Below are 25,927 nucleotides of genomic sequence, written 5' to 3' on the forward strand. Positions count from 1 at the left end.
AGACGTCCAAACATGTGCCCGCATATGCGCCATACCCCAAGCCCACCCCGTAGGTACGCGCCGTACCCCCAGCCCACCCCCCATGTACGCACCGTACCCCTAGCCCACCCCCATAGGTACGGTGCATACCTCCACCCCCGTAGGTACAGAGCGTACCCCCACCCCCGTAGGTACGGAGCGTACCCCCACCCCCGTAGGGATGGTGCGGACCCCACCCCCGTAGGTACGGAGCGTACCCCCACCCCCATAGGTACGGAGCGTACCCCCACCCCCGTAGGGACGGTGCGGACCCCCACCCCCGTAGGTACGGAGCGTACCCCCACCCCCATAGGTACGGAGCGTACCCCCACCCCCGTAGGGACGGTGCGGACCCCCAGCACTACATGCTGGGGGTCCGCACCGTACCTACGGGGTGGGGGTACGCTCCGTACCTACGGGGGTGGAGGTACGCACCGTACCTATGGGGGTGGAGGTACGCACCGTACCTACGGGGGTGGGCTGGGGGTACGGCGCGTACCTACAGGGGTGGGCTGGGGGTACGCTCCGGACGTACGTGGGGGCTGGGGGTATGGTGCGGACGTGTAGGGATGGGGGTACGGTGCGTACCGGGCCCCCTTTTCGTCGTGCATCGTGGCATACTTAGCTTTTCCGGCACTTTTTGGGTCTCGTAAAAATTTTGCCGTGCGAAGTGCTGTGGGTACGAATCGTACTTGCTGATCCGTAAAACGCTGCCTGACTCCGTGCGAATGTCGCGTACGCGGTGTCCCGGATCCGATTTGTATGTATTTTCTTGCCGGTTGGTGTTTTTTACGATTCGTACGGAAATGGTGTTTCCGTACAAATCGTACTTGCATGTTTGTAAGGTATTTTTCCCGGGTACGAGTCGGACGGAGAAAACGCTCCGTCCGACGATTCGTACTCGGTTTTTCCAGGATCGGAATCGGCACCTTAGTGTGTATACAGGGACAGAAAGTGCACTCCGTCAAAATTCAAGTGGTGTGCACTCCAATTCATCTGATTATCAACCTAGTGGCACATTATCCAAGGATGTACACATGGACTCCAAGATATTTTGTCATTTGATCCTATAACACCAACTTGCAGTATAGGAGTTAGAGGGTTCCTGGTAATTAGATGAGACCACAAAACAGCAATATCAGTAATTTACAAAAGGTATGCGCAGCATTAATCGGTCATATCCCACGTGTAGGTGACAGTTTCTATGGAATATGACCACATATAATGATATAATTATTGACTCCATGGACCCAAAGAAATCAAAAGCACAATGCCGAACACAAATATGATGAGTGGTCGACAGCAGTTTTAGGCTTTTGATTAAACTGCTTAAACAAAATGGACTGAACTGCTGTATGGTCCACGCTACATAATCACTGCTACGTGTGTAATGTTGCACAACACTACCAGGAAAGGTCTGGACAATAACATTGGTGATGATGACTTTGATGATGATGCCTCCTCAACTGTGGATAGGATGACTCCTCACCTGTGGATAGGATGCCTCCTCATCTGTGGCTGGCATGACTCCTCATCTGTCGATAGGATGCCTCCTCATCTGTGGATAGGATGCCTCCTCATCTGTGGCTAGGATGACTCCTCATCTGTGGATAGGATGCCTCCTCATCTGTGCATAGGATGACTCCTCATCTGTGGATAGGATGACTCCTCATCTGTGGATAGGATGCCTCCTCATCTGTGGATAGGATGCCTCCTCATCTGTGGCTAGGATGACTCCTCATCTGTGGCTAGGATGACTCATCATCTGTGGATAGGATGACTCCTCATCTGTGGATAGGATGCCTCTTCATCTGTGGATAGGATGACTCCTCATCTGTGGATAGGATGCCTCCTCATCTGTGGATAGGATGCCTCCTCATCTGTGGCTAGGATGACTCCTCATCTGTGGATAGGATGACTCATCATCTGTGGATAGGATGACTACTCATCTGTGGATAGGATGACTACTCATCTGTGGATAGGATGACTCCTCATCTGTGGATAGGATGACTCCTCATCTGTGGATAGGATGAAGAGAGAACTGCAGAGAGGAGGCTCGTGGGATCATGTCACAACAATATATTTGGAGGTAGGCAAGATATGAATATGACACTAAATTCGATTAACAAATGCACATAACTCTTGGTTGCTAACATTTTCCTGTTTATTCACAAGTGGAAAAACACATGCAATAAATCACTCCCTATTTGAACTTAATGATGAAAGTGGCTGAAGGCACCTAACTATTAACTGAAACGGGTTCCTGTATCATAGAACTGTTGCATCAGCCAATCTCTCGTCCCTCTTATTACTCTAGCTGTATTGTAATATATATTTATTTTCCAGCTAAAAGACACTATTATGGTAACAAGAACAATAATAAATAATAAAAAATGCAGAAGGCAATAAAATGATTGCAGTTCAAAAAATCAACTTATATCGAATTGATAGACCTCACCACAGAGAGCAAAAAACAGTTACTTTCAAAATGATTCTACCTTATTAATCTGGCGATAACACTATCTAAATATTTAACGCTCCTAAAACAAAAGGGACACTTCATCATTTAAGGCACAGTAAAAGCTACACTAATTGTTGTTACTTTCATTTTCAAGGGACGTTTGTCTCAAACACAACCTGCAAAAGAGGATATATGCAAAAGAGGCGACGTTGGAATTCTGTGAACAAGGTACACAGTACACAGTTAACAAAGATGTCTTATGGAATGTTTTTTCCTGCGCACTATGGACTATCTTACTAACATATTGAAAACAAAAGTGCATAAACGTAGGACCTGTAAGACATTGAACTATTGGTTGAGGTGGGTGGAAGTTCCCCTCAGGCAACAACCACAGTCACTGTCAGGATGAACCACAAAAAGTCACAAAATTTATCTGTGCTTAACCCTCTGGTAGCTTGCCACAAAGCAGTCAGGCTTAACTTAAAGGTAAAGTGTAAATTATTTATGCAGCACACAAACAGTTATAAAGTGAAAACACAACAAAAGAAAAATACCAAACCAATTAAAAAAATAGAGTACATTTTAAAAAATGAAATGATACCAGAACAACCAAACTTTAATCAGTAGAACTGGAGATATCCAATTTGCAATGTTTAATTGAGTATAGAACATAAAAGCACCAAGCGCTACTCACGGTCATCTTGTCATGCTAGACCAGGGCAAAGTCACAAGTTCAGGCCAACTGTAATGAAGTGGAGGTCAGAGACAAGGGCCAGGTTAGTCCTCCTGAAAGAGTTACCTTTCCATAGTCTGGCACAAAGAGTTCTGTTTGCAGTGGAGGATGCAGTGAGAAGGGAGAGCATCATGGGTGGTCAAAGTTGTAGTGCAAAGAGCAGGTCAGGCAGCGCAGGGTGTCATCACTGTAGCGTGAAGAGCTGGTTGAACATTGCGTACAGTCGTTGCTGGAGCTTCGCGATGGTGGTCACCCCAGACTTTCATTGCTGTAGCACAAGGTGCATGTCTTGCGTTGCTTGTTGTCGATGCTGTCACTGTAGCCAGAGCTTCACATTGGCGGCTGACGTTGCTGCCAGAGCCTAGGTGCATAGGGGCCCATTCGTGGTCGTCAAGAACCCAAACTTCAGGTTTTCACCTTTTCTTCTTGGGAGGAGCTCAGGCTGATGCCAGCCAAGGTTCAAGGATCTGGGGAGGCACCTCTTGGGAATCAGGAGCCCACTCCAGCAGGGACCAGTAGGGCTCAGACAGGTCCAGTCGTAGGTCTAGGCAGGTCCAGTTGACACAGGTAAGCTGAACACTTATTTGCAGGGAGGCCTGCTGGAGCTTGTTTTGTGCCTGTAGCTAAAAAAGGAGGTCAGTCAACTGACCCTAGGAGTCACTCATCTTAGTCTGCAATTAAGGTAAGCAGGTCCAGTCTTCCTTCGCAGACATCAAGGCAGTCCTCAAGCAGCAGGGCAGTCCTTCTTCTGTAATGTCCACAGGTCTAGGAGTGTTCTGATGAGTGGCTCTGAAGGTCCAATATTTACAGCTGTTGTTAACCTTTGTGTAGGGGGATTCCTTATACTACACCCACAGCTGGTTCTGGAAGGTTCTTTCCCTTCCCCTGTCAAGGCTCCCACCTGTCTGGGGTGACAAAAGACAGGGCTGTCCTGGGGTCAGATGTGTGTGTGTGTGCGTGCGTGTGTGTGTGTGTGTGTGTGTGTGTGTGTGTAGGAGGCAAAGCCCTTTGAAATTAAAGTGGGAGTGGATCCTGCCAACACCTAATCTCCTTTGTGTCACTGTCTGGAAGAAATACACTAGCCCCAAAAGCAGATCCATTCATGGTCATGTGACCCAGCAAACTGGTACATATTACAATTCATTTAAGTCACCCAGTGTTAATTAATGGGAGAGATAGGCTTTACAACAGTGAAAAACAGTGAGAAATTACCTCAGGGTTTTGTCGCTGCCCAAACATGTAAAACATAAGCCAAATATACTATTTTTTAAATACTTTGCCCTCTGGGTGGTAAGGCCCACCTTAGGGGTGACATATATGTATTAAAAATGAAGGTTTAAGTCTGGCAAGAGGTTATTTTGCCAGGTTGAAACTGAAATTGAAAGAATAATAGGCTCAGCAACAGAAGGCAACATTCTGGGGAGGGGGAATCCTGCAAAAGGGCCAAGTCTAACAGGGCCAGATTCACAATGTTGCAGGTACATGTAGATACATGGGTCAGAATTAAAATTTCAGATAGCTCTCGTTTATCTAGGCCAATCAAACCTACACAAGGCCTAATGCAGGGCTGAGTCCTTGCTTCAATGTTGTTCAACCTGTTCCTATCAGATCTTACTCCACACTAAACTCAGTTAACTCCCACCCACCCAAACTAGGGGGCTTTCAACCTTCGAATCTGTCGTATGAGGATGATCTAGCCCTGGTTAGCGCCTTATTGATGCAACCTTGGCCTGCTCCTCAAGGAATGGACTGCCAATCAGCAGAAAGAAAAAAATATTAACAGTCCAAGGCATCAGATCTCAAAAGCCCAAGTGGTTTTTGGACCAAGAAAAATTAAGGTCAACAAAAAGCTTCAAATATCTAGGAGTCTATTTCAAGAATGGGAGCTACAGTGAACAGCTAGAAGAAATCCAAAAGAAGGGCAAAGCTCTGCCTTTGGCCTCAGGTTCCTCTACACCAAACTGAAAGGCCCATGTTGAAACCAGGCTGAAACCACAGGGCTACTTAAGTGAATCCTATAGGGATTTGATTGAGTTACAGTTCCTAAAACACAGGCTGGAGATGCTACCGATCCTAAGTTACTATCCTGTATGGAAAAGACGGGATAGCTCAAGTTTAGCTAAGACAGCTTAAATAGTACTGCTAAACGTATCACATCTGCATTAAGACCAACTAAGTTGCAGTCCTTGAACCATCAGCAATCCTTCCAATCCTGCACCTTTCAACACAAGGGGGCTTCACGATCAAGGGGGTTGATGGTAAAACCTTTAAGGTAGCTTACGCCTGTCCCCGTATGCTGCATATTATTCCACCCTCACCATACAACGGTATACAAGCATTACTAGCTGGATAAAGCCTAGGGCCCTTAATTTGTTGCACATGCTGGCTGCTGTACCTGGAAGCTACCCTCAACCTCGGTCCCTTATCCCTTACCTGTATGCAGGCACTACTAGCCGGATAAAGCCATAAGATATCAAAACTGTTGCACTCACACTTTTCATCAATAACGTCTCTTGCACCTTTTTTACCCTGTCCTAGGACGCTGCACTTAACTGCTGCCCCTTATCCTGTACGTGTAAACAGGTATTATTAGCCGGAAAAGTACCAAGGCGTGTAAACTGCTGCACTTGCACTTTTCATCAATAACGCTCATTGCACTTCATTTGCCGCACTTGCATGCTGACATAGACTATAACAATCACTAGTAGCGTAAGTCAATGACCTGTTGAGGAAGAGCGGGTATGCTTAGATAATCGGCCTCATCTTACAGGCACATTTTGTTTATATATCTCTGCCGCCAAACCACTTGGCACACAAAGCTGTGGGGCCCATTTGCGTTAAGTTATAGGACAGGAAGTAAGATCCCTTTCTTTCAAAGGACTTTTCAAGAGGATTTTATGCCCTTTAGTGATGATGATGATGGCACTAAGGGCACGTTTTATGTATTTTTTTTTAATGTATTTTATTGTGTACTGTATTGCAACAGTTTTTAACAAGCAAGCAATAAAGACATATTTATTTACTTACTTAGGGGTCATATTATCAAGACAGGCGATAAAATTATCGCCGCTTTAGCGGCAGAAAACTGCCGCTAAAATGGCGATAATGGGCTTGATAATATGCTCTATGGAATTCCAATTGAAGCCCATGTTAGATGTGAAGGACATCTAACCCGAGCTTCAATTGGAATTCCATAGAGCATATTATCAAGCCCATTATCGCCGTTCTAACGGCAGTTTTCTGCTGCTAAAGCGGCGATAATTTTATCGCCTGTCTTGATAATATGCCCCTCCGAGTGTTGCAAGGGGCCTGCTGTTTGCCAGGGCGACAGAGTAATTAACAACAAGTTTGCCATAACCACCTTGCATTGCCAGCTTCCAATCAGATCTAAAATGACAAATAACATTTTAAGCCTTTGCCAAAGTGGGCAATTGACAACACATCATCTAAGGGGTACCCACATAAAATATTACATTTCTTCAAATTTTCACACCAGATGTTGAAGCACAAAAGGTTAGATATTTTCACTCTGTATCTGCTGGTCATGCTTCACAACATGAGTAGAGTAGCAAAAATGTATCCTCATACCCTCTAAGAGTTGTGAGACTTGAAATTTAATGTTTCACATATATATCATCGTAGACTTTATTACACCTATATAATCTCAATACTCTTTCTCTGTTACTCTATATACCTTTCTCTATCTAAATATATTCACTGCTATGTTATTTAACTCTTTATGTCTTTCACACCCCTTTCTGTACACAACTACTAATTTTACAACAAAAATCTAGTATCGCCTGTTGATTTCACTTACCTTTCTCTACCTCATCTATATTTAACAATCTCATTAAGCTTCATCTCTCTACTTCTCTCTCTGCCAAGTAGTTATCATACAACTCTGTCTCTCAAATGCATGTGCAAAGTCTCAATGTAGTCCCACGGCAGGGCTACTTTACAGAATGGTTTCCTCACAAGAGGGCATGGTTGGAGGGTTGGCTCAGTGATTCTACCCTTGCATATTGAATATTATAAAGGCAAAACCTAATCTAGATGACTTTTGTTTCCAAAGCATTTGCAAACATGTCAAGACGTATGCTTGGCAAGCACTCTTCAAATTTGTATGCACCTACGTCAATAACGATACCTACGAGACCTTACTACTAGAGGGAGTTGTATTCAATATATACTAGTGCCACTATTCTCATTATCCTGCAACCAGCACAATGCCATCTGGCTAATTTTACTACGCCTCTACCAATTAAGTGTGTGACTACAAGAGGGTGCCTCCTACCACATGCACATGACCCCTGAACCACCCAATATAGGGTAAAAAATGTGAGTGTGTGTTTTTCCGCATGTTCTCCTTTACCGCTTTCTGTGCATGCACTCGTGTGTCATTTTGCAGTGGTTTGACGTGCCCCACTTTATAGCTTTGGTGTGAGGCATGACTATAAATGTATAAAAAAACCATTTCCTTTTATTAAAAAATACCAGTCTGATATAGTACAGGGGACGTCTTGCTAGTCGGTGGCTCCCACTGATTTCTCCCACTGTCTCAATGGGATTTCTAATTTGTTATTTGATAATAATACTGTTATTGACAGTCACAGTCCTGAACCTATTAATCTTGTGGTGCACCCACTATGTTTTTACATTCTTGAAGTAAAGTATCCTTACTCAAGGTGGAAGCCCTAGGCCTCATTTTTATGCATGGTATGACTGCTTACACTATCAGCCTAATTGCGAGTTTAGTGGTCCATCGGACCGCCAAACGTTTAGTGGAGGTGCTGTGGCGGTTGGGGACCGCCGCACCGGCAGTCCGACCACCGTATAACAACTACGGCAGTCCGCCGGCCATAGGACCGCCACAACTGCCAGGGATCTGCCATCCCTGGGGGTGGTGAGGTGGTCAGAGGCTCCAATATGTATGGCGGTGGTGCTGCAGCACCACCAAGAATATTTGGAGTTTCCTCACAGCAACAGTTTTCATGGCGGTGAGGCCGCCTTGAAACTGTAGTGGTGTGGAAACAAAGGGGGCCCTACAGGGCCCACTGTTGACTCAGGGCCATGGGAAGCATGCAGGGGGGCACATGGTGTACCCCCCTGTCTGCATGCACCCCCTTTCCTGCACAGCATTGCAGTGCCTTTTTAACAGGCACCATCGTGGGAATGCCAAAGGACCACCCACCCGCTCCCACACCATCTAACTCATAATCAAGCCCTATGACTGGGACACTTACAGTCCCGACGAAGGCCCTAGATCCATGTGGGTTTAAAAAGTGGGCCGAAACATGTTGACTTTGCAAAGGGGATTTTGAGACATTGATACTCAACTATAAACCCGCACTCTGGTTTTGTTATGTCTAGGGTACCCTCCTATTGCAGGAAAATTCATGAGGTATACCCCAAGACATTTTTATCTGGTACCATCATACCAGGGTTTGGATAGGTGCCAATAATGAAGCATGTAACTTTTAGGTGGGTGACGTGTCTACTCCAAAATCTTTGGATTTCCCACATGACTGTCTTATTTGGCAAGTTTTTCCTAGCTGACCTTTTGTGTTTGTGATTATATTTGGGAGAAATAAACTGGACCCCTTTTCTCTCGCTATCTCATTGTGAACGAAAGGTCTTAATGTAGGTCATATCTCAGTGACTAGCTTATCTTATATCACACACTGCATAAACTTTAAATTGAGATAAAATGATAAATAAACACACAACTCTCTAAAATATCAACATTCCAGTCACAATAATTGGGTTCCTTATACATGACCTCTTTGAAACAAATATGTTTAGTATAGTGTTTGTTTGGGCATCAGATAATCACACAAATCTTTGTGACCTTCTTTATAAAGCTACTATCAAGCACCTCTACCTTAAGTATTGTTCTCTATGTTTAGTAAAACACATCTCACCCTCACTCACATCTGTGAAAATCGGACATATGTTTATCTAATAATTCTACGTCTCTCATTTGTAGAAATTCTAAGCTGACCACTATGTTTATTTCAAACCTAAACACTTCTTTCATGTCCTTTCACTCTCGCTTCATAATACTTTTCTTTTACCATAATGGAACCTCGGCCCACATCACAGTGCTATCTATAATTTGTGATTCATAAACGTAATATAGTATCTGTCTAACTCAAACCGTCTCTTCTTTAATTTCTAGGTAATTTATGAATTTCAACCTTAACTTAAGAGTATGTTTTACATGTAATACATTTCTTACAAGTGAAATAAGCAAACAAAATATTTTGTATAAATTGAAGGATGCTATTTTTTGTAAACCTGGGTGAAATGTTCATTGTGCCGGAGTAATCACAGTAATTTCAGTAATTTTGTGTTATTCTTTTGACGCACATTTACTGAAAATTACGTAATTATGCCTGTTTACATAATTATGAGTAATTTGGCACAGAAATCTTTCCGCGGGAGCACAGGAACGACAAATTTAGCAAACATGAGTGGCTGCTGACTGCTACTGTTCATGTTCTGTTGCATTTAGTGATATTTTATTTTTGCCAAAAATGCATCCTTGATCCATTTTTGTCATGAGCGTACAATTTGCATGACGAAAATAGCTCTAATTGCTGGGTTATGATCCTTGCGGAATTTCGCATAATCTCGCTTTAATTTCATGTAATTACGCTGCTGGAAATTACACAAAATTCATCCACCCCTAATGTTATGCAGTTCTTCAAAAACATTTACAATAATCTTTATTTTGAGCTAATATCTAGCTATCAATGTTTAAGCACATCAATAAACAAGCATAGCATTTACCCTGCTAAATCATGTAAATCGCGAAAATTACTTTGTGTGTGCATTACATTAAATCAAAAATGATGTTATGGCCAGTAAAGCTGCATATTTAAAACAAAATTCATATTATTTTGCAAGCAAGATTAACCTATTTTTGGTATCAATCAATTCCTATGAGAGAGACAGATTAACCTTTCACATATATTTACATTCACAATGTAGACAATTATTAAAGTGTCAAAGAGGGATGATTTCCATGTGGATATTTTTGAATACTATAAGAAAGTGGGTTGTTGGTTGACTGGGGTTTGTGCCCTGGTCAAGCAGCAACCACAATCATTGTCAGGGTGAGGCACAATGTAAATAATCAAGAGAGGCACCCTCTAAAGGGAAAAGAAGGGGGAATTATTTACAATACCTTGCAGGAGATACACAAAGAAAAGAAAAGTTTTTTTCTTGTCATAAAACACCCACCCACCCGGGTTGCCCCTTGGTGGCATGCTTCATCATAGGGTTCATCCCTGTCCTCTACGGACAGAGGCGTGCTACTACCAACGTATACGTGAGAGCACTGAATTGTTAAATATAGGGAGGTCCCTATACACCTAACCACATATGATAGAATTTAAAGGGAGTGGGTTTTTAGTAAAGATGAAAAAGGTTTAAAAGTACCACATTTGTGGGTTAAAAAACAAATGTATTCCCTACCCCAAAGGAGATATGCTAAAATCTGGGGACATGTGGTAAAACCTTAGCCTTCAGTACCCATCGTTTCCCTTTTGGTCAACTAGTTTCATGCCTTTCCCCAAGGCATTTCATCAGGACCTAGGAGGAAAAAATATGTTCCTACTCCAAGTGTCACACTTAACACAATAATTATGAAGAAAAAGTCAAAATAAATATACAGCACCTAATTTGGCCTGTGTTAAATATCAAAAAGACTTATAATGCGACCATCATTGGGCCCCATGAGTCCATCGGTGAGTATATGGAGTGACGACTGGCTACTCCCTCTCTGTAAAACCTGACCGCGCTCGACTGTGGCTCAGTGTACTTCAGAGCCACGGTGGAGCGCGGTCAGGTTTTGCATCTCCTGCAAGGTATTGTAAATAATTCCACCTTCTTTTCCCTTTAGAGGGTGCCTCTCTTGATTATTTACCTAGTACAGTGTAGGACAGGCCCACACTCTAGCCTACCTCTATTCTCCCCCTATTGCTTTTGATATAAGGGTGAGTCACAAAGCCAACTCTAAATTAACTTGTGCTCAACTTTCTGGTAGCTTGGCACAGAACAGTCAGGCTAAACTTAAACGTAATGTGTAAAGTATTTGTGCAACACTTTAAACAGTAATAAAGTGAAAATACCACACAAAAAAATGATCCCACACCAAGTTAGAAAAATAGAACTAGGCCAAAACCCAAAAAATCCAGATAGTAGAACTAGAGATAAGCAATTTTAAAGGTTTTAGCAAAAAATCAAGACTCGCTGCATCAGGACAAAGTCACAAGTTCGGGCCAACTGCGATGGAGCGTGGGTCAGTTACAGGGACCCAGTTAGGCCAGCTGAACAGAGTACCTTAAATCTTGGTTTGCTGGTTTGGTTTGCTGAGCATTGCGAGGATCAGCGTCGAAGATGCGCCATGCAGCCAAACTGATGCATGAGTTCCAAAATGTAGTAAGGCTGCGATGCAAGGCGCTGCATCATCGTTGAGGATTCCATTAACATGGCTTGTGATGCAAAGTCCTGTGTCTAGGATGTGGTGTGCAGTTGGGGAATGCGTCAAATTTGAGGAATGTGGGGCTGAGATGCAGAGTCAGGCACTGTCGTCAAAGATGCTGTTGGCGAGGGATGCAAGAGCCTGCACAGAAGTTGCTTCACACAGCAGTGGTTACAAAGGTGTTGCGGGCTGCCGAGGCGATGTGAGTCTTTGCAACAGGTTCAATCCATGCAGCAGCAGAGATGTATCGGTTATACTCAGGGTTGTGCCGCATAGCAGAGGAGTTGAGTTGGGTCCACTGGATCCACAGAGGCTAGCAGAGCACCTTAAGCCTACTTCCAAGGGTCCAGGGCTGGGGTGACACCACTTGGCTGGGCAGACTCACAGATGGTGGAGTCCAGGTGCAAGGTTGTTGGATGCATATTGTGTCCCTGAGGCTTCATATCAGGAGAACAGCCAACTAGTCCTTGGAGTCACTTTGAGTTCTGGGCTGAAGAGGTGCAGGTCCAGTCCTTCTAAACCAGACAAGAGGCCAGCAGGCAGCAGGTCAGCACAACAGGACAGCAATTCTTCAGAGCAGCACTTCAGCAGAGTGGAAGTCCTTTCCGCAGAACAGTAATCCTTTTACCTGGTAGATGATCCACAGGTGTAGAAGTGTACTGTGTTGGTGTTTGAGGTCCAGCATTTATACCCAGTTGTGCCTTTGAAGTGGGGAGAAGCTTCTAGAGGCCCTGTCTTCCTGGCCCTGGCTACATACTAGTTGGTACACATCTCTTTATGTGGAGACAGAATACAGCCTATTAAAGTGTAAGTGGGGCTGGGTCTAGTTCCTCCCACCTATCCTGCCAGTGATGACCCATCCAGACACACCTAAGCTCCATATTGTGTGTGGCTGTCTAGGAGGGGTACACAAAGCCCAACTGTAAACTACATACAGTCATGTGACCCAGAGACAGGCTGTAGGCACTAAACAGCCGAGGCAGAAAAATGCCAGCTTTTTAAAAATGGCATTTTCAAACTTGTAATTTCAAATCTGACGTAACCATAAGTTAGGATTTTTCATTATAATTAAAAAAACACTAAACATCAAATGGTGTCCTGTTCCCATTTGAAAATGACACTTAAAAATGTAATAAGGTAATTCCAATATTATCCTATTGGAGAGGAAGGCCTCACAGTAGTGGAAAAAGACTTTAGGTGATCTTCACTACCAGGGCACGTAAAGCCTAAAAGTACATGTCCAATGTTTTAAATACATTGCACCCTGCCCTGTGAACGTCCAAGGCCTATCTTAGGTGTGACATATATGTATTCAAAAGGAAGGTTTGGGCCTGGCAAAAGGTTTATTTTGTAAAGTTGAAATGGCAGTTTGAAACTGGACACACAGGCATCAATGGCAGCCCTGAGACATGTTTAAAGTGCTACCTAAGTGAGTGGCACAATCAGTGCTTCAGGGACAATATAGCATTTAATTTACAGGCTCTGAGCATATGTAGTGCCATTTTACCATGGATGTATAAGTCTATGAAATATGTTGATTGGGAATATTCCAATTCTACAATGTTTTAAGGATAGAGCACAAGCACTTTAGCATTGGTTAGCAGTGGTAAAGTGCACAGAGCCCTAAGGCCTACACAACAAATTCAGCAAAGATAGGAGGACTGGAAGCTAAAAGTCTAGGGATGACCCTGCGTAAAGGGCCAAGTCCACAAAATACCTAACACTGTACAATATTTTTTTTAAAGGACTTGTGAAACACATATATTTTTGCCATGGACCAACAAATACTGACAAAGTCAGACATGCTCAAGTGTATAGTGTATAGCATGCATATGGCCATATATTTCATTGACACAAAATGTAAGGATATGTGTGCTATTTAAATTAAACACATTCCTTAGAAATCATCGTAATAAATATTTCTAAACATGATTATGCAATTTTCTGCTTGGGAGGACACTTTTCATTCCATGAAATGCAGGATGTGTTTTACATTTGTAAGCCTCAATTCTCAGGATCCTTTCTAAGCTAGGAAAAAAAATGAAATTTAAGACAATTACAATCTCCACCTCGCACATGGTTTGTGTGCAATGGTAATGATGGATCAGATGAGTGACAGAATGTACTTTGTTTTTTAAATGTCTGATATGAGTATCCTGCTGAATATTTTAACAGCAATAGGTATTTAATCTCCATGTGCACTCAGGTATTTGACATTAGGTGAACACTCCTAAAACTTATTAATAGGTGTATTCTGTGTTTTATAAGGCGTGGCATGGCCAGGATTGGCAAATGCTTTGTATGTATATCTTCGCACTGCTTGTATCTGAAGCCTGTTTTGATTTAATAAAAATAATTTTTTACATAAATTAATAATAGGAACTGGTACTTAAAATTGATATAGTATCCTTTATTATATCAACTTTACATCTCCATATCAAAAGTAATATCTATACATTGTTAAATGTATTTCTATTTCAAGAGCGTTTAATAAAACAAATAAAAATTAAAACCCCAAATAAATGATTTATTAACAAAATTATTAAACAAGATTTTTCTAATCAGATCTTTTGAAATTAGTTCAACAAATTTTGTTGCGCGCGCTGCATCGCCAAATGCGATGCAGCGAGTGCAACAAAATTTGTTTTCTTTATTTTTTTCGTAACTTACCTGCAATCGGCCATATGCCGCATTTTGCAACCCCCCACCCTGCCCCTCCTCTGCCCCACGTCACCGCCCCGGTAACACGCCCTATACGGGCCGTCGCTGCATTGTTTAAAGGTTGGGAGATGACCTACAAGATTCTTCACATCAAGTGATGATTACAATAATATATATGACACATATTACATTTCACATTTTCTTGCTCTTGATGGTGAACAAGCAGGCTGATAATATACTGGAGACACTCTAATATTGTTGTCCCATGCCAAGATAGGTGGAGTATTGTCCAAAAATATCCAGGAGATCATTTTACGTTTCTTCATCCAAGGAGGGCAAGGTGATCTCTTATGTCTCCAAGTTGTCATTCTAAGTCTGGAGAATATTAGGAGCAGTGTCAAAATCTGCATAAATGAAAAAGAAAAAAATAGGACAATACGTTTACAGAAAGGATTGGCTACAAACACAAATTATTTATCATGTTAAAACGATTACAAAATGTACTCTAATGTAGATTTTTGAAGATTACTCACAGTTATTGTTATCATACAGAATCCATATATTTTAGAAATATTTGTAGCTTAAATGGACCAAAAAATGTGTACATCTGTCAGCATATAAGGAGATTTTTTAGTATATTTTCATAATGTGTATATTTTACCTCTTACAACGCTAAGGATACTGAAATATCTTTATAATAGGAACAGTTGTATTTCCTCGTAAGAGGCACATTCTGACTTTAGACTTTAGACCATGGCTGAAATAAAAAAACAAGGTTGCTTGTAATAACTTATAATCAGTGACTTCTGACGTTAACTTTCATACACTCGCTTGCACCATCTTACCTATTCCAGCTTTCAAGAAGAAAACAGTTTAGAATAAAAATAGAAATACTTAGCAGTTTAACAAAAGAAGCCTCAAGGAAAATTATGGGGAGAAACCAACAATAATCTCTGACACGAAAGTGCCCATCACTGCTGTGCCAATAACTGCAAGCAAGACTTCTCATACTTGTGTTTATGAAAAGTGCACAGCGGCGGTTCCACCACTAAGGCGGAGAAGCGTCTCCTCACTGCTTCAAAGCAGTGCAAAGAAAAAATAAAATGATAATAACAGAGCGTTGTTAACATTTTATTTTTTGTATTGTAGTTGCCACTAGATTAGGGTGGGGCTGAGCTCCCATGTCACACGGAGGAGGAGTGGTTGCTCCACTCTAAAGTGCATAGAACTGTTTGGTCAGCCCTCTCCAGCTGGCAAAACAGTCATAGGCATTTTGCATGTTCTCCACCCAGGCTGCATTACAGCCTGGGTGGAGAACATACCCAGGCTTCCACTCCCTCTCTTAGCGCTGAACCACAGTGCTCAGACCAATCACGATGCTGCTATCAGCAACGTTGTTATTGGTCAGGGTAGTATGGAGCCTGGGTGCTTCCTGTTCCTGGTTCCTGAGAGGAGCGTCAGTTGAAGGCAGCGATTGGCAATGCTGACCAGTATATTTTATTTATTTCCTATCCCCCTGCCACCTTCTACCGCCCCCCCACCACAGTCTTCTACCAGCCACCCCAGAAAGTTCAGTATGGGTCACGCAGTAACCATACCTCAGCGCTGATGAGGAAGTCAAGTAAAGCCTTTAGTAAAACTTTTTCAGCATTTAAAAATGAAAAAACTGTTTTCTCTTTTGTTCCATCGCACAGGCTGTTTCTTTTTCCCAATATGCTATAGGGGGGTGTGCTTTTAGTTGAAGGTTATACCTCAAGCAGAATATTAAAGCAAAAGTCAATTTGGCCATCAAAATAAACATGAAAAGAAGCCCATCATCAAGGTAGAACAAGAAACAGTGCACAGCATGATATAATTCAACAGAAGAAATATATTCCATGGTTCCAAACAAAGCAACCTATAGCTTCCTAGCTGCAAAATGACAAACAAGTAATTTGCCAGATTATATGTGACACTTCAAAATAATTTCCAGCTGACGTCTTCCTGCAGATGAGAGTGAAACAGGTTTCCTAAGCAGTGGAGGGAATTTCAGATAGATAAAAACATTGATGACTAAAGGCTCAATTACTGAATTGACAGACACCTTTTATATAAACTCAAACACACATATGTGGAAAATTGTATTTCCATTCAACAATTAAGAGCAGGATTCTGGAAAGATATCAATCAAACGAAATACTGAAGATGATTTATTCTTTTAATAGAGAGACTCAAAATTATTTATTCTCTTAATATAGTAAAACAGTGATCAATCAAACAGTAGTGTGCAGTAAATCTGCCTTGGTAAACATTCACTTCATAGTTATAAAACCACACACAACACAATTCAACAAAACCATGAACACAATACAACAATGGCTACCAATAAATTCACAATACCAACACAAGCACAACCTAACAGTGTTAGAGAACAGCTACAAAACCAAAACACAATTCTAATATTACCCTTTTACAAGCACAGAAACTACACATTTACTCTATGCATGTGCAAGAGGCCTAAAGCTCTCCCCTGTGATTATAATCCATCTGTGGATCATACCTGAGATTATAATCCATCTGTGAATCATACCCTAATTTTGGGTTATTCTGGCGCCTGGTGCCATCCTGTAGTCACCAAACGTTCGGCAGCGATCTGAGCAGCAAAACCCCATAAGTTTACGTGCGGAGCTAGTACCTTGACACAAGTATGGCTATAGGATGGCACAAGCCACCAGATACGCATGATGCCAAAATAACCCATAACAAGGGTAAGATCCACAGATGGATTATAATATCAGGTGAGAGCTTTAGGGCTCTTGCACACGCATAGAATGAATGTGTAGTTCAGGGAGGGAAACAATTATAGCCCTGAATAAGGCCCCAGATGTGTGTGGACTCATTTTGAGGGCGGAATCATGATTGCATTCTTTTTAATTAAGGTTAATAGATCAATAAATCTCAATGGTAACCTTGTTCTTTTCGTGTTTTTAACCATACCCCTAGTTTTCTACTAATAAAGGACTTGTCTTGAGATATACTGTGAGGGATTTTTATTCATCACTTTTCTGGATCCATGCACTATCCAGTTTCAAATATATATAAGAACTCCCAGAGACTTTCTTCTGATTTAGTGTGCCCTGGGGAAGGGTGTGAATATGCGCTAATACAGAAGCATGTCACGATAGGACTATAGAGTTTGGGCTTGTTTTTTCCTTTCTTTTTCTTGGTCCAGTTGCCCGTATGTGAGTGAGTCTTTCCATTGTTGTACTTTTACCTTCTAATTTGTAGTGTATTTGTGACAATGGTAGTCTATTTTCTTGGATCCAGGTTGCTTTAAGTTCCTGATGTTTGTCGGAGCGGGTAGGTCCTTTCTAAAGGTTTGATAAGGTTTTGAGGGTAGAGGGATGTACGGAGTAGTTCTAGAGGTTATTTATAGTGTTGTTTGTGGATTTGTTGTACATTTAGTTTTATTACTTGTGGTGTTTTTATTAGTGTGTAGGTTTGGGTTTTCGTACACTGTTTTAGTAACATATTGATATTAATGTTATATTGTGTTATGTTGCTTGATTTATGATGATTAAATGTAATGTATTTGTACTTTTGGGAATGTAATGTTTTTAAAGGTGTGATTTCTGTTTTACTTTGCAGGTGTTTTCGCTTTGAATGTGTCCTGCAGGCATTTGGATTTACTGTTCCCTTTTAAAGAAATCTCATTTGGTTTATAATAATCCAATTTTTTTATCTTGATTTCATTTTGGGGGGGTTTCCAGGAGTGTTTCTTTTTGTAAACACTTTTCAAGGTTTTTTGTATGGTTCCTGGATACATTGGATTGCTTTTAAGGATCTCTATTGGATTGGTTTTATTTTTGCATTTTCTTTTGGCTTTTTTGAAAATAGTTTTCCCATTTTGGTAGATTATGCTTTTTGCTACATGGATACAGAGGATGTTCTGCAGCTCCAGAACAGTAAGTCATATTTCATTTGTTTTATTTGGGTGAGAAATGTTATATTTTATTACTTGTGTAACAATTATATGATTGTTATTTGGAAATGTGTATTCTATATATTGTAATTATTTTACGTTATGGAATGAGTTTGTTCTTTGAGCTTTTTGGTTGGTGAGGTATAGATTTTTTTGTCAAAATTGTGTTTATTAGCAACAGAAAGAAAGTACAAACCATGACATCTGTAACACGACGGAATGGACTTGCAAGTAATGATTAGGAGAGAAAAAAGTACAAACCCAGATCCAGATGTGGAAGAGGCGAGCTTCACCAACAACAACATACGCTAATGTAGGGATACAGTAGTGCGAAAGAGGAGGCGAAGCATGCCCTAAAGCCATGCCCTGGAGACCCCCAATGGGCAATACCTAGAGTCTGGTAGTCCGGTATCCGAAGTCTATGTGGAGAGGAAGTGTCCATTCAAGCCGCAGCCTCCGCGTCATGGAACATCAAACTCGTTTTATAGGAAACCCAACACCCCAAAAAAAAATATATATATATCCCACCCCCTCCCACCCCTCGTACCCAGTTAAAGAAAAGAAAGAGAGTACAGAAAGAAAAGCGAGAGCGATAGAGAGAGAGAAAGAGAAGAGACCCGGGGAGGGAACCCAGAGGCCCAGGACTGGAGACAGACCCAGCAAGGGCGGGGTCAGGGCAAGAGGTGTAGATTTTTAATATAAATCATTTATATATGATTTTATTATATCAGTCTTATTTAAGATTGGAGCTTTTTTTAATGTTTTGACTGAAGCCAAATTATATTATGTTTATTATTTATATACAATATGATTTGTTATGTTGGTTAAGATTGTGTTATAGTTTTTTTGCAGTTTTGGAAGTTAGTATTCATTTTCAATATGCTTTTGGCTGTTATTGCCAAGTAATCTACTCCTTTGTTGATGGAGTATTTGAATTTAAATTGTAGCATGTTGTGCATTCTTATGGTTTATTTGCTAAGTTTAGGTGCAATTTGGGTTTCACATCGCTCCATCAGTGGTTGCTTGTACCTTTGCTCTTTTTGTGGTGCTTCTATCAATTTATAAAGAGTAGGTTGGGTTCTACCTGGTGTAAACTGGAAGGCATTGTGTCATCCTTCCACTGTGTTGTTTGTTATAGCTTCCTCTACCGAAGTGCATTCATATACATTCCACTATCGTATTTCGAATGTGGTTTGGCATCTGTGTCTGGAGCACAGCCACAGGCCGTGCAGGTAAGAGTGGTGGGGCCGGGTGGGATGATATTTCAACAGATGTTAACAAGGGAAAATTGAAAAAATAATCGATTTTCCCTCTTCATCGTCCATCGAAATCCCCTCTACCCAGCCCCACCGCCCCACTGCTCTTACCTGCACGGGCCTTGGCTGCCTTAACAATGTAATCTGCCATCCCAAGCACCAAAGTATCTTCAAAATAATCGGTTAGGGGGCTTAGTTTGTGTTAATTTTGTTGGTAGAAATAGCTTTCTATTAGAAAATGGTGGTGGCTAGCTTCCTCAGTGACAGGAACATAGACTAGTGCGATCATCTTTTTTATTTCAGAGGCAAATTGACTGTTTGTAGCATATTCTACACTTAGTGAAGTTTTTTGGTGGTGTCTCCAACTGCTTTGAGCAAAATGGTAGTAACAACCTTGTATGGCTGTATGGGGTTAACATTTGAAATGGTTCTAATCATGGCTTCTCAAAAGTCTATGACTATTTTTTGCGGTTAGTAGTTATTTGTTTTATGAATAATGAGGTTTAAAAGTTCGTAGCAGGTGCTACTTTGTTTATTTGATAGTAGGGGATACATAAAAGGGATATTTTTGTTTGATATTCACCATGTATGGTGTATAGCTGAGTGAGTGGTTTGGGACACATTTTGAATGTCCCATCCATCATCCAGGACTGATAATGGCTTACTTTCAGTATATTTTCTTTCTGTAGAAAATACTTGGATTTGTCTATCATTGTTTAGGTTGTCATATAACAGAAAGGGTTCTTCATTATGTGTAATCAAGTGTTCAGTTATTTCTATATCTTGGTATCTTTTAGGGGCAATAGGAGTATCACTGGTGGCTTTTTCAGTTCATGCAAATAAACGTTTTATAGTGGGTATAGGTAGTACTTGGCATGTGTTGTGTTCATGGACTTTATGGAGTATATTTTTTAAGAGTGGTTGGTGGGCTCCTGAGATCTAGTGCTTGCCTCTCTCATACCCCTTATTTGTATTTATGTTACATTTAGGGGGTGTTTGTGTTCCCTCGCATTAATTACAGCTTCATCTTTTGGAGTGGCCTTCCCATCCAATTAGATTACTATTTGGTACATTTCCATTTCACATTTTCCATCGATATACTTTCTTGGCTGTAGGTATAGCCCATGTGAGTTAGTAATTGCTTTCCATTCTGGGATGATATGTATCTTGGTGTCATTGTGTCTGAAAGTAGTTTAATAGCATGAATTAGAAACATTTTAAAGTGTTTATAAGTTTGTTTTTTACATATAAAATTATGCAACTACTTTTATTATTTATACCAACATGTATGTTCTTCTTAGATGTTTCACACTTTTTCACAGCTTTTCTGTTGGGGGTGTTGTAATGTGGAGCACGTCCTTTGTGTACTGTTGGGAGAAACAAAGAGTGTTTGTTTAATTTTAAATGTTTATTTGTTGTTAGTTCATAAAGGATGAGGTTATTATGTTTTATTTTAATCACTTTTGGGGGTGAGTTTCGATATTATAATAATTTATATATAATTACTTTATATGTATTTTCCTGGTTTGTGATTGGTGTTGTTTTTCAGCAGCTTAGCACTTTTAAAAGCTTTACTATCTTCTTTTAGTAAATACATGCAAAGAGATAGAAGTTGGAGAGTGTTTAGTTAATAATTGGTTATTTGTACAATGGTAATTTGAATTGCAAGTAAGTTTTAGTCTAAATATTAGTTTTACTTACTTTGCAAGGTAGTTGTCTAGATGTACATATTTTCTTTTAATGTTCTGGTCAGAGAATTTGGCTGTATTTTCTCATCTTGCAGCTTTTGTAGTTGTTGAAATATTCAGTTGACAAAATCTGTGAGCCTTTTATATTGTTGATTTAATTGTTTGTGTGATTTTACTGGCTAGGCTTCTTTACAGTTTGATTTTATTGGTTAGTTTAGTTTTAGTTTGAATTTTTCTTCAGAGTTATGTCCTTCTATGATAATTCTCTATGATTATTATGTTTATGTAAATATATTTTTTGCTGAGATAGTTTTGTATTTAGATCAATATTTTATTAATATAGTTACTTGGTGATTTAAGAGTATTTTTTTGTTTATTAATGATAATGTAATTATTTTGACAATATTATTGTAGTCGATAGTTTGTGAGGTGATGTTTATGAAATATCATCTGTTTATTTAAAGGTTTATTTTAAGGTAACAATATTTTTGTTAACACTATTTGTGTTTTTGATATAAGTAAAAATCTATATTTTTCATGATATTTAGTGGTCTTGATATTTGTGGCGCTATTAGTTAAGTACAGGAAGCTGATATTTTTAACTATATTTATTTTACGATATTTTTGATGTTGTGTGCATTGATATTATGTCACTGGTCCTGAGACAACTACTTAGAATACTCTGAATGTACAACAAAAACAAGAACAGGGGAAAACCCCCAAAATACATGGCACATAAAGCCACGAACGTACAGCTCACTAAATAAACCAAACAGAGACCCAATAATAGTTTACCTGAAGCACAAAAGTCACAGACCACTCCCTTTTTCAGCTAATGATTCTCCCTTCTTCATGGTGGCCATCAGAAATGACAAACCACAACACTCATTTTGGTTCAGAGCAATGAATATTGGAATCCACAAAAATAGAGCCATCAACCATCATATCATCAATTAAAATGCAAGCATCATTACCAGAAATAAAAAAAAAATACTAATCACTGAACAAGAAAAACATCCATACAGAAACTACTGTGCCACAGTCTCTTACCAATAAAAATAAAACATATATCTGTACACAAAAATATACACAGCATCAGTAACTACTCCTCCGTTAGTGAACAAAAACAACATGAAATATCAACCATCTAACATATTATAGCAAAAATATTACAAACATAGCAAAATGTGTCATACCCCTCACAGCGAAATAAATCTTCCATCATCGCACATCCTAACCCAGCAGACTTCTCAATTACAAAGATTGAAGACATATTGATTAATAGTCCCGATATACAAGCTATCCAGTTATGCAATGATCATCAACCAAAAGTGATAGTGATAAATGTATATGCCAGAGGTACAGTGGGAGGGAAAGTGTCAGAAACTGTTTCCTTACTCGATACCTTTGTGGGTGACAATAGAGGTAAATGCAGTATAGTAATCGCTGGTGATTTTAATTGCTGTTTTGAGCCATTGGACTCAGAACATGGTTACCTTGGTGAAGGAGAAGATTCTCAGTGAAGTATACCAGCTTTGACCCTCGATCCAATAAGGAAATGGACTGCGGCAGCCCTCCAATTAAAAAGTTTGTGTTTAGAGAAGGGCTTAAGAGCTGTGAATGGGAGGTCAAACTCTGACAGTAAGGGCTCCTATACGTATTGTAGTGGTCTAAAAAGTGGCCGAATAGACTATTTTTTTATTAATCTGGAGTTGTGGCCTCTACTTATCGATATGGAAGTCCGCCTGAGAACCGAGAGTGACCATAATCCTTTGTTATTATCTTTACGGTTGCAAGTTTTACATACTCTGGCGCACCCGTTGGAACATGTTACTGCAGATGTTGTTCTCACAAAAGACATGAGAAGACTAAAATGGCCAACGCTAATTTATAACAGCACCATATTGGAGCAGATGAGAGTTGTGGTTGAGAACTCACTAGCCGTCCTTGCAAACCTAAAATCTCAGGAAGAAATCAATCAAAATATTCTACAGGTGCATGATTCGTTGTTTGCTAACTTAAAATACTTTTTTTTTTAATTAAACCATGCAATCCTAAGAGATTTGTCGCCCCCAAGTCTGCCAAATGGTATAACAACGCATGCAGAGTAGCTTATAAAAATGTGTCCAAAGCCATTAAATTGAAAATTCAACCAGATATAAAGAGCGCTAGGACTTTTTATAAAGCAACTCAGCTCAAAGCTAAGAAAGAGGCTGATGAACAACGATGGTGTGATCTCTTACAAGCAAGTAAGAAAAAGGGTATGCAGAAGTTCTGGGAGCTTGTTAAATGGGGCAGTGGCGAAGCAAGCAAAATACCCCACAATTTCGTAGCCCCCGAACAGTGGGTGCTTCACTTCCAGACCCAATTTAACTCCACAAGTACCATCGTAGTTCAACCTCTAATAGATAAGACTGATTTAGTTGTGGTTTTTAACAGGGCAGATGAGGAAACGGCACTAAAAACTGTACCTAAAGGATCTGTTTTTATATGACAAGGATAATTGGCTTAAATATATCGTAACACTTGCAAATGCAATAGCTGGTGGTGCTCCAGTCCCCGAGTCATGGCGTGGAGCACAAATCCTCCCAATTTACAAAAAAGGAGACCGCGCCAATCCTAGTAACTATAGGCCTATAAGTTTAATTGATTCGATGCAAAAAATCATGGCCAGGTTAGTGTTGAGTCGTATTCAGACCTGGATCAATGATAAAGATATAATGTCTCCCTTACAGGCTGGCTTTCATCCACACGTCAGTACAATTTACCAAGTGTTTAGGTTTATATTAATTTACTGGCGTGTGGCAATTATCGCAGGTGGTACGATCTACGCTGCCTTTATCGATCTCAAATCCGCTTTTGATTTAGTTCCACGTAATAAGTTATGGGGGTCTTTGGAAGCTCTGGGCATGCCTCCAGAACTGTTATCTCTGGTGGTCAAGCTACATGAGTCAAATTTTGCCCAAGTAAGGTGGGTGTCTCAGGGTAAGACAACCGAAAGAATCGCAGTATCTAAGGGGTCCGCCAAGGATGTGTTTTGGCGCCAACCCTATTTAGCTTATTTATAAATAGGGTTGTTAACTACTTTGCCTCCTTTGCTACTGATGCTCCCTCTCTTGCAGGCATGAAGGTCCCCTGCTTATGTTCGCAGATGACACCCTGATTATTTCAAAAACGCAGAAAGGGTTGCAACGGACACTAAACCGATTTGAGGAATTTTGTACAGACCATGAGTTGCTGATAAACGTGGACAAAACTACATTTATGGTCATGCACAAGTATAAATCAATTACAGGGAATGTGTACCTGAATAACACCAAGTTAGAACAAACAGATGTTTTCACATACCTTGGGGTAACCTTGGGTAGAAAACTTAATTGGCAACCTCAAATCGACTTGATGGCTCTTAGGCATGCCCAACTCGCTGGTGTGCTGGGGAAAGAACACAGATTATCTCAGACTAAGCCGGTAGGACCAGCTCTCCAGATCTACAATACTAAGGTTAAAGCCTCAGTTCTATATGGCGCTGAGTTATGGGGCTTTGACAACGCAACCCCCCTAAATTCAGAAGAGCTCTAACTGGCCTCCCCCAATCTACTCCCCTGAAACCCCTCTACTTATATCTAGGGTTCTATACGCTTGAGGAGGCAGCGCGATATAGACCTGTAGCCTTCTGGAGAAGGCTTTGGTCCACTCCGGAGCTGGTCGTCCATGCTAATGCATTGAAAGATGTCATTAAAGCCGATGTATCCTGTAAGATCTATTGGTTACAAAAAGTTAAAAGTGTTCTACAAGACATGGGACTAAGCCATCTATGGGAGGATCCCGTTGGCAACCCCTTCCCTACTAAGAGGATTTTTAAAGAAACTTACTGGAATATGGTTAGAATAAAATCAGTGCTCCATCCTATGAATACCTCTTTGACTAGGTCATTTCTGGAGCACAAATGTGTGGCTCTATACGAGGATTACTGGGATTTTATATCTAAACCAGGTGATAAAAAACTTTATTTCCAGTTCAGGGTAGACACCCTCCCGGTCAAAGCTTTCACCTGCAATTGGCAGAGTGTATCGGGCAACACATGTGTTTTTTGTCCAGTGCAGGTCGAGACAGTCCCCCATATATTTTTTGTTTGTCCGGTGTACAAATCTCCCAGAGCCAAATGGATTAAAGTTCTTTGTTCTAATATGGGCACTCGATCTTGCGCCACGGCTCTCCGAATATTAATATCAAATACAGATGAGCATATCGTGATTGCCGTGGCTAAATTCTTGAGATGGGCATGGAATATAAGGGCGAACAAGATGAAGACCATCTGAACAAATGCCAGCACTTTAGGCCTAAGTTTTACTTTTTTTTCTTATAAATTTTGGCCGCATAATTCACACCTAGTGTATGGATTCACGGGTCCAGGGGGAAAGAAAATTTCAAATAGTCATGAGTTGTGTTTTGAGTATTTTACCCCCGTTTTAATGCATTGTTTTTATTACATAGTTTTATAGTGGAATGTAACTTATTTAAAAACTTTTCACTGATATGTTTTAATTGCTAGTGTTTTTATATTGTGTATTATTGGCAAATGAATTTATACAAAAATGTTATTATTGTATATAATGGTTGTGTCTTTTATGATCATAATGATCGCAATAAAGACGTTTTTG

Source organism: Triturus cristatus, chromosome 8 (assembly GCF_964204655.1).
Source record: "Triturus cristatus chromosome 8, aTriCri1.1, whole genome shotgun sequence".
NCBI classification, from domain to species: domain Eukaryota; kingdom Metazoa; phylum Chordata; class Amphibia; order Caudata; family Salamandridae; genus Triturus; species Triturus cristatus.